The sequence below is a fragment of the Ambystoma mexicanum genome, chromosome 10, assembly GCF_040938575.1.
Source record: "Ambystoma mexicanum isolate Mex_15411 chromosome 10, UKY_AmexF1_1, whole genome shotgun sequence".
Taxonomy (NCBI): Eukaryota; Metazoa; Chordata; class Amphibia; order Caudata; family Ambystomatidae; genus Ambystoma; species Ambystoma mexicanum.
The window spans coordinates 520,452,336-520,468,464 of NC_090932.1; the positions used below are offsets into that span (position 1 = coordinate 520,452,336).

The window sequence follows — 16,129 nt, forward strand, 5'->3', positions numbered from 1 at the left end:
TGGGATACCAGCCAGTATTTAAGAAAGTCGGGGGCACCGAAGCCACAGTTAGTCATGGGGGTAGACAAGGTATCGATTTTTAGGCGGACCGCACCCGAGTGCCAGAGAAAGGAATTAACCGTACGGGTCAGCTCTCGGAAGAATCCCCCCCCTGGCCACAAGGGTACATTAGTGAACCTGTAGAGCAGCTGGGGCAACACCACCATCTTCAACAGCCCTATTCTGCCTGCGAGGGAGATCGGGAGCTTGTCCCAGACCCGGATCCTAGCTGTCAGGTGAGTAAGATACTTCAGATAGTTCTCCTTGAAGGTCAGCGCTTGCTGGCGCGTTACCTCTATCCCCAAGTAGGTAAATGTGGATTGAGCCCATGTGAAACCCAGGGTGTCAGGAGGGGGGGGGGGGGGGAGTGCATTCCGTAAGGGGGAAGAGAGTGGTTTTCGAGCAATTCACTTTAAGACCCGAGATCCGGCCAAACTGAATGATGTCCTCCCGTATTGGGGGTAAGTTGATGGAAGGGGAGCGTACAAACAGTGCTTCATCCGCATACAGGGACACTATGTCCGCCTGGCCCGCGGTACGGAGGCCTCTATGAGCGTGGAATTGGCGAAGCACATCAGCGAAGGGCTCTATTGCTATAACAAAGATCAAGGGAGAGAAGGGGCACCCCTGTCTCGTCCCCCTGGCGATCTCAAAGAGAGGGGAGCAACGGTCGTCGGTACGGACCCTAGCCACGGGAGCCGAGTAAAGCAATCTGACCCAGGAAAGAAAGGAGGGGCCGAATTTGCAGCTCTCGAGGACCCGCCACAGATACCGCCATGAGACTGAGTCAAATGCTTTCTGCATGTCGAGTGTGGCGGCCACTGCGTGCGTCTTGGGGCTGATTCTGTTAATTATGTTAAATAGTAGCCTCAGGTTCAGGGAGGTGGAGCGGCCTGGGATGAAGCCTGCCTGATCTGAATGGATGATAGATGGCAAAAGGGGAGCTAACCGGAGCGCCAGAGCCTTGGCGTATATTTTGACATCACAATTTATGAGTGAGAGCGGGCGATATGAAGCACATTGCGAGGGGGATTTACCAGACTTAAGTAATACCGTGATTGTGGCCTCTCTGAGAGAAGGGGGAAATACACCGGCCTCCACCGACTCCTCCCAAAGGGCAAGCAAGTGAGGGAGCAGCTGTGACTTATAACGTTTATAGAATTCGACCGGGATACCGTCCGAGCCAGGGGCTCTCCCCGAGGATAAGGAGTCAATAGCGGCTGACCACTCCTCAAGTGTGAGTGGAGAGTCAAGGGAACCCACGGTCTCCGGAGATGGGGTTGACAGAGGGAGGGCATCGAGAAAGGAATCGATCTCCGCCTCTGACACCAAGTCTGAATTAGAGTATGGAGTTTCATAGAATGCAAAAAATTCCCTGTTAATGTCCTGCGAGGAGACGGCATTGAGAGGCCTGAAGGCTCCATGGCTAAGTATGTGTGGGGACCCAGTCTCGTGACGGATCAGTCTCGCCAAAAATCGACCAGGTCACTCACCCTCCCCGTATCTCCTCGCCATGCCAGGATTATCCAAAAACCTCTGTTCGCGATCCGCAAGGGACCGGAACGTGTCCAATTCCATTCCGATGTCCGCCAGGTTACTCGGGGTGGAGTGAAGTGAGCATGTAGCTTCCAGGGTCGATAGCCTGGATTCACTCGCGGCAAGATCTCTCCGGATCGACTTAAGGACTCCATTTTCCATGGACAGCGCAATCCCTCTAATATAAGCCTTAAATGACTCCCATAAAGTGGCGTGGGATGTTACCGAGCCCTTATTTGTCTCGAAGAACTCCTCTATCGACACCTCGAGCTCGGAGCAGAACTCTGGGTCCAGAAGGGAAAGGGGTTTCAACCTCCAGCTACGGGCCCGTCCGGGATCAGAACCCCAGCCGATGGTAACGGTAACCGGAGAGTGGTCAGACAGGGTCCTGGGAAGGATCATTAACCGTGTGACGTTCTTAACCAATTCGTTGGAGATCACCCATCTGTCAATGCGGGAATAGGAATCGTGGACTGAGGAGTAGAAAGAGTAAACACGGGAATCTGGGTAAAAGAACCTCCACGCATCTACCATGGCCAGGCGGGGTAGGGATGATAGTGCAGCGTAAGCAGCCCTGGAGAGATGGCGGGGCTTGGAGCCGGATCTATCGAGGGCTACATCAAAAATCGTGTTGAAATCATCCCCCCAGAGGATGGGGACGAGGGGAAAGCCTTCAAGGAGGGACGTGACCTGCACATAAAAATCCAGGTTGTCTATGTTAGGACCGTAAATGTTCAGCAGAACCACTTCCTTGTGTTGGAGCGTGGCATGAAGCAGTACATACCGGCCTTGGGGGTCAATTTGTGAGGAAATGGGGGTGAACTTGAGACTCTTGTGAATGAGGGTCATGACCCCGCGGCTTTGAGTAGAGAAATCAGTGGAAAATCTATGGGGGCCCCAGGTTCTGGTGAAACGCATGCACTGTTCCGTGCGGGCGTGCGTCTCTTGTAAGAAAAGAATCTTGGCCCCGTGGCGCTCGGCCTGCAGCTGGAGCTGCCTCATCTTTTTATAATTACCCAACCCCCGTACATTCCAGCTCATAAAGGTCAAGTCACTCTCGATCACAGAAGCAGTGGCGTTAGAAGCAGAGAAAATGTCAATGACCAGTGGGTCCGATTCGCAGCCCTGCGGCAACAGTACCTGAGTGCCACATCACAGTCTGCCTTCGCTGCCATACCCCCAAACAAGTCCCACCCCCACCCACACTCCCCCCCCCCCCCCCCCCCCCCCCCAACAGAGGGATGACAATCCCAATTCCCTTCAACCAAAACCAAACCAGAGGCATCAGCGCCTGGGGGCCTGCGGGCCGGACTGGCCGCGCCACTCCGGGCTAAGGCAGATCCAGTAGAACAAAAAGTGCCTGCAGTAGGAGTAACATGTAACTTGGGCAAAGTACTTGCACATAGTGGTGAGGCACGTGTTTGTAGAATGAGCAGAACAAGTCGATTACGGGATAGAGGATCAATATGGCCCCGAACGGGAAGGCGGCCGGGCCTGGCCTCTCCCCGTCGGGCCCAAAGGGTAACTGTAGAACCATGGTCAGAGGAGGGGAATCAGCCAGGGAAATGATCGTCTATAAACTTGGAGGCCTCCTCAGGGATCGTGAAGAAGAACACCTGATTCGCATGCTCTATGCGAAGTTTGGCGGGGTAGAGCATGGCGTATTTGATTGTGGTCTCACAGCCTTTTCTTCACCGCCTGGAAGGTCTTGCGTTCCCGTTGGACGGCTGTTGAAAAGTCCGGGTAAAGGTGAATCCTTGCGTCGCCCAGTAGTAGCTCACCCTTGAGCCTTGCGGCCCTGAGGAGGGCATCACGGTCGCGGTAGTTCAGCACACGAGTTATGATGGGCCGAGGTGGAGCACCAGGCTTCGGTTTAGCCGTCAGGGCGCGATGTGCCCGCTCAATAGCGAAGTGTGGGGAGAGCTTGGGTGAGTCAAGGAGCGACAGTAATATGTGCTCAACGAAGTCTTCCATTGGCTCATGGACTTCATTCTCGGGAACCCCGATAATGCGGAGGTTGTTGCGCCATGAGCGGGATTCCAAGTCCTCGTTCTTCTTTTCCACCTCGAGGACTCGGCTGGAGAGAGCAACAACCTCGGAGCGCAGGGCACCAGCGCATCCTCAGCGGAGCCGACCCGTGTCTCGACTTCCGACACCCGGCTGTCGATGTGGGCCTTAATGGAGGATATAGTGCCGTTCATGTCGTCCAGTTTTGAGTGGAGTGTAGTGAAGCCCTCCCGGATAAAGTCCATGATATTTTGGGATTCCGGGGCTGCTTCAGATGAGGCGGCGGGGGCCTGTCCAGCAGCCTCCTCCGGCAATCGCACCGCCGCCTTCGCAAACATATTGATGGAGCTCTGTTTCCTCGTGCCCCCCTTGGTCATCCCGGCGGCGTCGGAGGGCGGGCAGAGAGAGGGGGGATCCCCAGCAGCCCAGGGAGAAGGCGAGGGGAACTCGGGTCTTGTACCTCGTGAGACAGTGTGCAAGGTATGGTGTGAAAACAGGAGGTAGCACGTAGAAACCAGAGGCTGTGGGTCAGAGAAAATAAAATGATACGGCTGCCAGAACAGAATGTGTAGGCTTAGCAAGTCCAGAGGGAGCCGGGGGAGAATGCCAGGGGAGCACAGATGCAGGAGACCCAAGGGGCGGGGGCGGCGATGTCCGCAGTCCCAGAGTCAGCGATGTGAGGCCCCAAGTAAATAACAGATCCCGCAGGAAGTGGTGGCTCCAGGAGCGTCCGGGCCCCCCCAGGAGATAGGAGATCCCCCAGTGCAGAGAAGCGGGCGGTCAACAAGGATTGGGGTGCCTCCAGGAGGGTGGTCCGGTGAAGATGCAGGGGGGCCCAAGCCCAGGCACAGACAGCACAGGAAGGGGCCAGTGTCAGTGGCTACCACAGAGTCTCAGAGTAGAGCGAGGGGCGTAGCAGCACCCCCCCTTGACGTACCTTTTATCTCCTCCGGCTCCGTCCCAAAGACCCGCAGGGGGGTGCGACACCCGGCGTCCAAAGGCGCGCCGCGGGAGTGGGTGGGGCCATCGGCAGGGTGCGGCCCAAGATCAGAGGAGGCCAGGCCACGGCAGCGCCGAGGGAGTCCCCCCGGGAGGCCCAAGCCGCCAAGCAGCAGCGGCCGCAGCCACGACACTCCCGCAGCAGCCGGAGAAGTCCAGGGGCCGCGGCTCCAGGGGGTCAGCTCACGTAGGATAGGCACAGATGGAAGCAGGCGGTGGGGGCCGGGACTCCGGATCGCATCACCGGTCCCCCTCAGAGCGGTCGGCAGTCCGTGGTGTGCAGGTGGGGGGCTGACAGTCCAGCGGCAGCGGCACAGCCGCAACACCCCCGCAGCGAAAGGGGGCGGCCCCGGGGCAAGCGAGGGGTCCGCGGCCCTGGGGGGGTACGGCCCCGCACGGTGGGGCCGGCAGGAACAGGCGATGAGGGCCAGGGGGCCCGGGGCGTAACGCAGGCCCTCTCCGGAGCGGGTCGCAGCCTCAGGAGCTCAGGGAGGCAGACGTGTCTTCCGCGGCCAGACCCGGTATTGGCGCGAAACCGCGTCGACGGTGGGGGAAGGGCGATGGGGCGCCCGAATCTCAGGATCCCCGGCTCCAATCCAGACAGGAGTGGGATCCAGTGGTGCTGGTTCGCCTCAGAAGATGAGTCGTGCCCTCCAGGGCGAGGTGCCAGAACGGGAAAATGCCCAAAAAAGGATTGTGGGATCTGCGAGCCACGAAGAGACGCGTTCAGGCGGCCATCTTGTTCGGCGCTCAACAGCGCCCCCCCCAAAAAGAGTTTAAAAAAAAAATTGAATGATAATCGAAGTCAGCCATGTCTCTGGAAGAGTCCCTGAGTTCAGTATACAGTCTAATTTAATTTTTTACATTTCTGCCCAAAAGCATCTATCTACTTTTATAAACACACGAGGGAATCTGATCAGGACCAGGAGCACGAGAATTAGAGAGTTTATTTATGGCCCATTCTATATCAGCGATAGACCAAATAAATCGGTTTGCAGATGCATTAGGAGGACACCTATAACCAATGTGTGCAAATCTATCCGGTAATTGGTATTTTGAGCTAATAAATGATCTCCACGTTTCTGCTGGGATGCTACTTGCTGCTACAAGTTCACTCCCAGTCTGACCATTTTTAATAATAGACCAGGTGGCTCTCGTGTTATGGCTACAGATAGATCGAATCATATCACAGTTGATTCTGGAATACACAGATAGGTGAATAACTTTTACTTTAAATTTGTATCGTTGGAAAATTAATTTTTTAATATACAACCTTTGTGATGGCGACACTTGTGCATTAAGTAGCATACAAATGTCATTATTTTTTGTGGTTTCAGCTTTTTAATTTCATAATTGAAAAGATGTTTGTACGAACAAGAGGTTTCTGAATTTTCATAAGATATGCTAGAGCATTGGCATTGGCAACCGAAGTTGATATGATTTGGTCCATGTAAGGGGGACTAAATGTCTTGAGGGTATTGTAGCCTTTACAAGCTAGGTCATGGGAAACTCTTGCAGCGAGGTGTTTACATAAACTGGAGTTCCATCTAAGAGAACACACATCCCGTTCTGTCTCAAGCACTGATGAGAACTCATCAATTTTTTAAGTATTACACATAACAGATTCACATACGGATTGGCGCATGGTCACTGTAAACAATTTGATCTATAGTAACTGGTTCAATAAAGGATAACAAAGAGTTGGAAACATAAAAATAATCAATCAAGGAGTTTGATGCTCTACGTCTCCAAGTGAATTCTGGTGAATTTACATCATAATTTACAAATGACATATCCCAGTCTCTACAGTAGGCATTCCACAATTTTCCTCTGCTACATGGACCTTTTACCACCTTGTTACGAGGGTACCTGCTATCAATACAACCTATGTAACACATTGAATTAAAGTCCCCTCAATAATAACTTCTACATCAGAGAAGTTTACATAAATGTTTTCCAAGCACATGTCCATATCGTCCAATACTACAGAAATATTATATTTAAGCAGATTCCAGTATAAACATATCAGCAATAAGTGTTCAGTAGCACTGGAATTTAAGGTTAGTAATACAGCTAGTAAGTGATTGGACGAATGGACCATTTTAGCAGCATAATCAAGGGAATTCTTAATTCCAATAGTAAGGCCCCCAAACGGACGAACTTCAATACCTTTTCCAGCATACGAGCAGAATGTGCAATAATCTGGAAGATCTAAGTCATGCTGTTTCATAGTTCCATGTATAAATAAAATATCAGGTAAGGAGTTAGAAGTAAATGAAGACAACCAACATAATACGTTGCGATAACCACAGGAATTGCATGAATAGAGAACAAGTTTACATAAGTTCTAGGAGTTAGATGATCCTGATTTTGTAGCAAAGACAGTTTTTAAAAAGGGTTAAATCCACAACCTCTCATCATTACTTCTTGCTATAGCAAGTAATTGAGAGATGCATGATTTTTCATCTTGTGGTTCACTGGTTATAGTCGCACCTGGGCACGTCTCGGCCCTCTGTTTCACTGCTTCATAATACAAAAATGTCTCCGCCATATTCACATTGTTAGATGTATGAAAGTAAATCCCAATTTGGATAATTCATGCCTGAATGACCATATAAGTTTTAGAACTTGCTCAGAATATAAATGACAAATCATTCGGTAGTTATTATGAGATGCAAGGGAAATCTTATCAAAGTCATTCGAGGTGAGTATTCTCAATGAAGGTATTGAATATAGTAGGCTTAGTAGATGGGTACGATTAATTCTAGATTTTCCCACTATATCCGCTCTCCCCTCCAATCCCATCATATTAACGCCTTTTGCATCATGGTTATCATTATTGTAATGGGATAACATATCAGAATTCTTTTCAGTTTGTTTGTGAACACTAGTAGTAGACATCACCTCCACTAGATTCCCAACCATATTAGTACCATTAGTTGTCAATCCCAAACGGCTACTACACGCTCTATTAGACAATTGTGGGGTTTCCTCATTCAGGTTACTTGATGTAGGATTTATCAGTTTGTGAACAGTTTCTAATGACAGATGAACATTTTTCTTATTTCCCAGAATTTACCAACCCCAATGCGCACCACAGCAGAGTCGTTTGAGGGAATATTTAGACAAATTACATCTTTCATAGTTTTGGCACACATCTGAATACAACACCTTATGTTCCATTTGATTTGGAGCAAAACCTGATTGTGATGGAATTGACTTCTTATCGCTCCCACTAGGAACATCGGTCATTTAAGACTGGGCAGAGTTGGTAGTGCATTTTCTACCATCACTAGGGACATAGGTTACAAGAGTGCTTTGAGATTTTGCATCACCATTCATTAATATTATTATTATTTTTTTTTATCAGAGATTTTGGAATCTATTGTTTCCACACCATCATTCAAGGGCACCTGTTTACACATTAGGGCTCAGATGTAATTTACTCTCTTTAGATAATTGCTTTAGGTCTATGCTGTCATCTTCCACACATGTACTAGAATGGGGTTCAACAAAATTGACATTTTCTAACTCTGAAGTAGTAATTTTCATTTTTTTATTTTTTTCATTGGTGGAACGTCTCTTCTTTTGCGCACGTTTTTTAGATCTTTGCTGTTGCTTACGATATCGGCGTGAAAAGAACACTGGTTTGTCAGACAATAATTCAACTGATGATTCCATTTGCGCATCCCTCTCGATAATAATAGTCAATGCAGTGGGTCTATCAAGAGGCTCACCTATAATGGCGTTTGAATTGGTTGAGATTTGGTCTTTAGTATTAATAAAATCATTACTGAGTTGTTGCACTGCTTCATTAGTTAACCTTATCTCGTTCATATGGTCGATAAGAATGCCATTCGTGTTTGGATTAATTACATTTTCGTCACCACAAGGGTTGTCACCGAAGTCGCCATTACACTATGTACCCTGCTCATGCCGGATTATAGATTTTAGTTCATGGTGCACAGAGGCAGACTTCATACATGATTCCCTAGCAATTGTAAATCCTTCCAATTTAAACAATTTAGTTTTGATTTCTATAATGGGATGTTTGAGGTCACGTAGCTCTAAGTGAGTGACATCATGGACTTTATCGAGTAGGTCTAATATCCTAATTATTACAGGAAAAGTATATGGATCCTGATTGTCCGGAGTAGACATAGGCATAGCATTTCTATTGCTACTCTCCCCAAAATGCTCTTTACGTACTTCATTTGCATGTGGTAAAGGAGAGACTGACCCGGAAATGTCAGTATTCACCTCTTCCTCGTTGCCGGTATACTTACATTGCAATATTGCATCGACCTGGGTGGAAATTGCATTGTTACTATTCCTGGGAACCAACGGGGTCAGCAGACCTATTGATTGTCGTACACACTTGTTTAATTCCTCTATGTGATTGTGTCTCAAATCACCATTTAACATGGAATAAGAATTAATAGTGCTAGTCGAAATATGCTCATGGTTATCATTCTGACCCCCAATATGGTCAAAAGATGGACTAGATGGAATACCCAGGTCGTTCTACCGGCACGTGCCCCGAGGCTGCATGCAGCTACCGTCCTTCGGGTCGAGGGGTCCTCGGATCCACCGGGGTGCAGTGTCGAGGGACCTGAGGGTTCTTGTCCCGGGTCTACACCCGAGGTGCCACGCCCTGTCACTGACAGTATGGCAGAGGGGGCGCCTAAACGCAGCTCTATCGACCCCGGGACGAGGGTGTCGCACCTATCCGGCCGAGGAGCAGGGTAGGCCTTGTGATCCACATGCAAGCATCTTGGACCAGGCCGGGCCCAGCGGGCTGAGCAACGCGTTGCAGGCACATGGCAAGCAGCTCGACAAAATTGCCACCACACCAGAAAGAGGCGCCCGTCCGACGCCATTTCACGAATTCGGCGAATAACGAGTGTCGAGGTTGGACTGGCCTCAACTAGGTACATGGCCTACAGTCTACCCTTCATTTGCGCAGGGCAGCTTTCCTTTGCGTAAATACGGACCGGGTATGCAGTGGCTCCGGCAGCCCCCCGCTACCCTGTCGGTACCCCCTGCCACCTCTTTGGCCAGTGAGGAAGTGTTCTTTGAGAAGTTTCTCGGCCTCATGAGGTCTCCTCAGATGGGGGTTATCATCAAAGATGCAGTCAGGGAAGGCCTCCCTGCCATGCTAGAGGCACCACAGATGCCTTCATCGGGGCCCCAGTGCAGCTGCCTCCTCCGGCTCCACAGCCAACTCTGCAACCTCCGACGCCGCCTCAGCCTCCGGCTGCGGTCCCAGTACCCCAGCCTCCGGCACCATCTACCCCTCCTGCTCCACAAGATCCTCCAGATCCGCAAGATAAGGACAAGGAGGATGATCCGGATACGACATCCTCAGCCAGGGCCTTCCACGAAAGTCTTGCTGGCCTGGCGGAATACCTGGGCCTCCCCCAACCTGAGGTTGAAGAGCCAGCAGAGGGGGTTCTGGCTGAAGTCCTCACGAGGCGCCCCCCCTGCCAGCACGGGGATTCCACTGCAAACCGATGTAGTCTCTGCAGCCAAGAAGGGTTGGCTCAAGCCCCACTCAGTCCAGCCGGTCATCCGTCGCCTGAACGCCAAGTACAGGCAGATGGAGGGGGATACACTCTTGCTCTTGACCCATCATCAGCCACACTCCTCAGTGATTGCTGCAGCATCACTATACTCCAAGCCTCAGTTGTCCTCAGCCTCCTCTTTTGCAGCGCTGCTAGGCAAGGCGGAGAAGATCTTGGAGGCGTACGGCAAGAAGATCCACTCAAATGCCTCCTTTCACCTGCGTCCGGCCAATGCAGATGACTTGCTGGCGGCCGCCAACCAACGGTTATGGCGGGAAATTGTGGACTACCTCCCGGAACTCCCCACCCACTGCCAATCTCGCTTTCAGGCGGGGCTAGCAGAAGCCAAGCTCGTGGTGCAGGACCTCATGGAATCCACAGTGGCGCATATCAATACCTCAGGCCGTGCCATCTGCGTTGCCACGGACATGAGGAGAACAGCTTGGCTCCAGGCAACGAAGTTACATCCGGATGTCCAGGAGCGTTTTCTAGATGTACCATTCGAGGGGGAGCGGGGGGGGGGGGGGCCTCTTCCACTCCTCTACGGACGAAGAGCTGTACAAAAAGAACAGCTCACAAACGGCAAAGTCTTTATCCATTCGTACAAAGTCTATGCCCGAATTTTACACCCAATCTCGGCAGTGCTCGGAGAAGGGTTGTACGTATGGGAGTTCCGCGGCTTCCAGGATCGCAGATCCAGGCAGCCGGATCGCTCGCCGTCTCAGAACCGGCGCAAACAACAAAGGGGGGGGGGTAAGGTTTTTTTTTTTCCAGTCTCCCTCCACAGCCTCCGAGGGAAAGAAGGCATGACATGCCCCTTCGGCTCCACGTGTCTCCGGTGGGGGGCAGGCTTGCTCTCCATGCACATTTCTGGTGCCAGAATTTCGCTGACACCTGGATACTCTCCATAGTATGCACAAGGTACCGCCTTCCTATCCCAGACTTTGCTCCCTCCTCCCCTCCCACAGGTTGGGACAGCAACTCTTTTGGCGGAGAGCCGGTCGCTCGTAGAGAGCTAACAGTGGAGGAAGTTCCAGCCTCCCAGCAAGGTTTCGGCTTCTACTCCAGGATTTTCACCATTCAGAAGAACCAGGCGGGCCTGAGAGTTGTGCTGGACCTCTCCACCCGCAACCTGTCCTTACCCCTGCAAAAATTCAAGATGGTTACGCCAGCTTTTATAGCGGAGACATTGGACAAGGGAGACTGGATGTGCTTCCTGGACCTGAAGGACACGTACCTACACGTCCCAATTTGGCAGCCCCATTGTTCTTTCCTACGTTTCAGGATCATGGGCTACCATTTCCAATACAAGGTCCTTCCGTTTGGCCTCAACTCAGCCCCTAGGGTCTTCACTAGACTCATGAACGCTGTAGCGGCCCTCCTCAGAGTGCAGGACCTCCACATCTACCCATTCCTCGATGACTAACTCGTCAGGGTTACATCTCCGGAAGCGGTTCACCACTCTTCCCATGCCCTTAGGAATACACTGCACGACCTAGGCTTCTCGCTCAACCTCAAGAAGTCAGAGCTGCTCCCTACGCAAACTCTGACATTCCTGGGACTCGTCTGGGACACGTGGTCTGAGAGTGGTTTCCCATCGGAAGACAAGATCTCGGCCATCAAGAGGGCCACCGCCCACTTCCTCAGCAGAGAGGTGACCTCGGCATGGTGGTACCAACATCTCCTGGGTCTACTAGCGGCGGTTCTGTTAGCCGTGCCGCACACAAGACTAAAGATGAGAAGGATTCAGCTGCACTTCACGGCCTCATGGAATCAAGAGCGGGGCTCACAATACGAAACGATCAACGTTACTCCATCTCTCCACCCGGACCTAACTTGGTGGTCCATGGACTGCAATTTACGGACAGGCAAGCCCTTTCGGCCTCCCTCTCCGCAGGCCACCACCGCAGAAGGCTGTCCTCATCCAGACAGACAACTCGAACAGCATGTACTACGTCAACAAGCAGGGAGGCGCCAGATCCCCTTCTCTGTGCAGACTGGCGATCAGCATGTGGGAATGGGCCTTGGAAAACGAAATTTACCTTTCGGCAGTCCACCTCCCAGGTGAATCCAACCTGGAGTCAGGAAGGCTAGGAGCGAACAATTACGAGTGGCAGCTAAACGACCTTGTGATTCAGTAGATCAACAGGTGGGGTCACCCCCAGGTGGATCTCTTTGCCACCTGGCACAACAAGAAGTGTCCCCAGCTCGCATCCTGGCAGGGTCAGGGCCCCGGCTCTCTGGGCGACGCATTTCACCTCAAGTGGGCTGGCTTGAAAACATACGCCTTTCTGCCTACCCCCCTGATCCACAGGGTAATTTGCAAGATCAAGGAGTCTCACCGACTCCTCATCATTCTGATAGCTCCATGGTGGCCGGCCAGGCCGTGGTTTTCAGAACTACTCAGCCTCTCGAGGTGCCCCCATACACCTTCCGACTGGTCCAGCACATCTTCTGGCACAGCAGGGGGGGGCAGAATCATCCACCCCGCTCCGGGGAGACTAGCCCTCACAGCCTTGTACCTGAGCAGGTAACGCTTCGGCACCTTAGCCTATCACAGGCCAATCTGGAGATCATACAGGGCGCCAGGAGCAAGGCCACCAGGGCCCAGTACAAAAGCAAATGGACCAGATTTTGCCACTGGGCAGACTCCAAGGGAATCGACCCCTTGGCCTGCAGTTTGGACGACGTGCTCTCCTTTTCGGTGCACCTCGCTCCTTCAGGTATACAGGTGGACACCTGCTGCACATACCTTGCAGCCATGGGCGCTTACAGGAACTTGGAGGAGGGCATCTTTTCCTCCTCCAACTCTATAGTCAGGAAACATGTGACGGATCTCGCTAGGCTCTACCCACCCGTCAGGAGACCGCACCCTGTGTGGGACCTTGACATAGTCATGGGCGCCCTGGCGCACAAACCATTTGAGCCAATGGTGTCCGTGGACATTAGGCTGGTCACCATCAAGACGGCCTTATTAATTGGTCTTACATCGGCTTGCAGAGTCAACGAGATCCAGGCGCTGGTCGCCTCTGAACCATATTACCACCTTTCACAAGGACAAGGTAGTCATGCGGACGCACCTGGCATTTCTACCCAAGGTTCCATCTGCATTTCACTTGAACGAAGAAATAGTCCTTCCTATGTTCTTTCCCGATCCCAAGGATGAAGCACAGAGAGTACTGCACTGCCTGGATGTCGGCGTGCCCTAAAATTCTAGTTGGACAGGTCCAGGGGCTTTCGGAAGTCAGACGCTCTGTCACTTTCGGAGGCTCGAGGCCAGGCTAGCAGGCCTCTAAGGCATCCATATCCTGCTGGATGGTCTCTGCCATCAAGGAAGTGTACGAAGACCAGCATAAGCCGCTCCCGGCCAACATGCATGCCTGCGCAGTTGGGCCAAGGCAACGGCCATTGCATTCCAGCGCCATGTCCCTTGGCAAGTAATCAGGAGGGCGGCCACTTGTGCCTCTCCCTCGGCTTTCTGCAAGCATTACTGTTTGGATGCCGGCTCCAGATCTGATGCGGCTTTCGGACAGGCTTCTACTCCAGGATTTTCGCCATTCAGAAGAACCAGGCGGGCCTGAGAATTGTGCTGGACCTCTCCACCCTCAACCTCTCCTTACCCCTGCAAAAATTCAAGATGATCTGCCAGCTTTTATAGCAGAGACATATAGCTCTGGACAACCACAACATCCACAGTCTCTGGACCCGGCAGGTGCAGGAGTCACATACCAACTGGCTGGAGCTCAAAGCCATCTTGCTAGCCACGAGTTCCTTTCTCCCGCATATAGGGAGCAAGACTGTCCTGATCCAGACCGACAACTCCACCAACATCTACTGTGTCAACAAGCGGAGGAGTACCAGGTCCCCTCCGCTGTGCACCCTAGCGGTCTGCATGTTGGAATGAGCCCTGGAAAACATCTACCTCGGGGCCGTCCACCTCCCGGGGAAGGCCAACTTGGAAGCTGAAAGGCTCACCAGGCTGGGAGTGGACAATTACGACTGAGTGATGCAGGTGGTCTTCAACACATGGGGCCATCGTCAGGTGGATCTATTTGCCTCCTGGAAGAACAGGAAGTGCCAGTAGTTCGTATCTTGGCAGGGACAGTGCCCCGACTCCCTGGGTGATGCCATGCAGATTCAATGGGAGGGCAGGACAGCCTATGCCTTTCCACCCACACCCCTGATCCCCAGGGTACTCCGCAGGATAAAGGAGGCTAGTCACCTCAGCATCATAGTGATAATGCCTAGGTGGCCAGCGTGACTGTTTCTCCGAATTGTTCAGCCTCTCGCACAAACCACCCATTCACCGCCCGCTGGGCCCAGCACCTCTCCTGTTCTAGCAGGGGGGCAGGGTTCCCCACCCCGCCCCTCAGAAGCTAGCCCTCACAGCGTAGTTCCTGAGCAGATCACCCTCAAACACCTGAGCCTATCGCAGGCCAACCTGGAGATTATTCAGGGCGCTAGGAGCAAGCCCACTAGGAGCAAATACAAGAGCAAATGGAGCAGGTTCTGTCACTGGGCAGATTCTAAGGAGATCGAAACCCCCTGACGTGCACACTGGACAATGTGCTCTCTTTCTCGGCACACCTTACCCACTCAGGCGTGCAGGTGGACACATGTCATACCTATCTGGCAGCTATTGGAGCCTACAGGAATTCAGAGGAGGAGGTTTTCTCCTCTTCCAACCCGATAATCAAGAAACTTCTAATGGGCTTGTCCAGGATTTACCCGCACATGAGGAAGCCCCACCCTGTGTGGGACCTTAATATGATGTTGGGCGCCTTGACGCACAAACCCTTCGAGCCCTTCGAGCCAATGGTGACCAGCCTGATGTCCGCAGGCGCCATCAAGACAGCTCTGCTAGTAGGTCTCACCTCTGCTAGCAGAGTCAGTGAGATCCAGGCTCTGGTGGCTTCAGAACCCTATACCACTTTCCACAGGGGTAAGGTGGTCCTGCAGACTCACCCGGCGTTCCTACCTAAGGTACCCTCCGCTTTCCATCTGTATGAGGAAATAAGTCTTACCTACCTACTTCGTTGACCCCAAGGAAGAGGCTCAGTCTTGCATTGTCTGGATCCCAGACACACTCTGAAATTCTATCTGGATAGGGCTAAGGGCTTCCGCAAGTTGGACACACTATTTGTCACCTTTTGGGGGCTCCAGACCTGGTTATCAGGCATCGAAGGTTCATTGCAAGGTGGATGGTTGCGGCCATCAAGGAGGCATTTAAGGGGCAGTGCAAGCCGCTGCCAGCCAACATGCACGCTCACGCTGTCAGAGCCAAGGCCACAGCCATCGCGTTCGATCGCCAGGTTCTGTGGCAGGTCATAAGCAGGGGGGCAGTTACCTGGGCCACCCCTTCAGTTTTTTTCGTAAGCATTATTGTTTGGACGCCAGCTATAAGTCAGACGCAGCATTCGGACAGGCGGTTCTGAGGAACTTGTTCGCTTAAGGAGGGTTTCCTCTCCAACCTGGGGCTACATCCAGTTGTAATCGCCCATACAATATGGAGGAAAGGGGACGAGTAATTGCTAGTTAGTCACCATAGTGACTCCTCCATACGTCCCACCATCCTCCCCCCTGATAATACTGGTGTCATTAGGCAATGTTAAATATTGTCGACGCGTCAATGGGGACTGAGTGGTGGTGCCGGTGGGCAGAGTCAGGGTAGCGCATACTGCCAGGGCCGCACCCCCACGCACCTCTAAATTTAAAGGGGAAGGTGTTTTTTCTGGTGAAAAAGGTGCGGTCTCGTGTCCCTAGGAAGGGATGCCCATACAGTAAGGAGGAAAGGAGACTAAGGACTAAGAGTACATTGGTCACTATGGTGAGTAACTTGTAATGGTTTTACTGCACATTGAATCACATGCTAATAAATTTCTCATAAGGGTGGACCATATATATCTGTTTTTTATTAGTTTTGGTGTGAATATTTGACTAAACATATTGCTTGGTATGTGTTTTAAAGGCCTAATACACTGTAG

At 52.0% G+C, this 16,129-nt stretch overlaps 1 protein-coding gene across 1 annotated transcript in view; it reads left to right on the forward strand.

Annotated features, from left to right (window-relative positions):
• The window catches only part of PAK2 (p21 (RAC1) activated kinase 2), a 1,353,994-nt gene that overhangs the window by 1,065,364 nt on the left and 272,501 nt on the right, over window positions 1–16,129 (forward strand). The gene's annotated exons all lie outside the window — the stretch shown is intronic.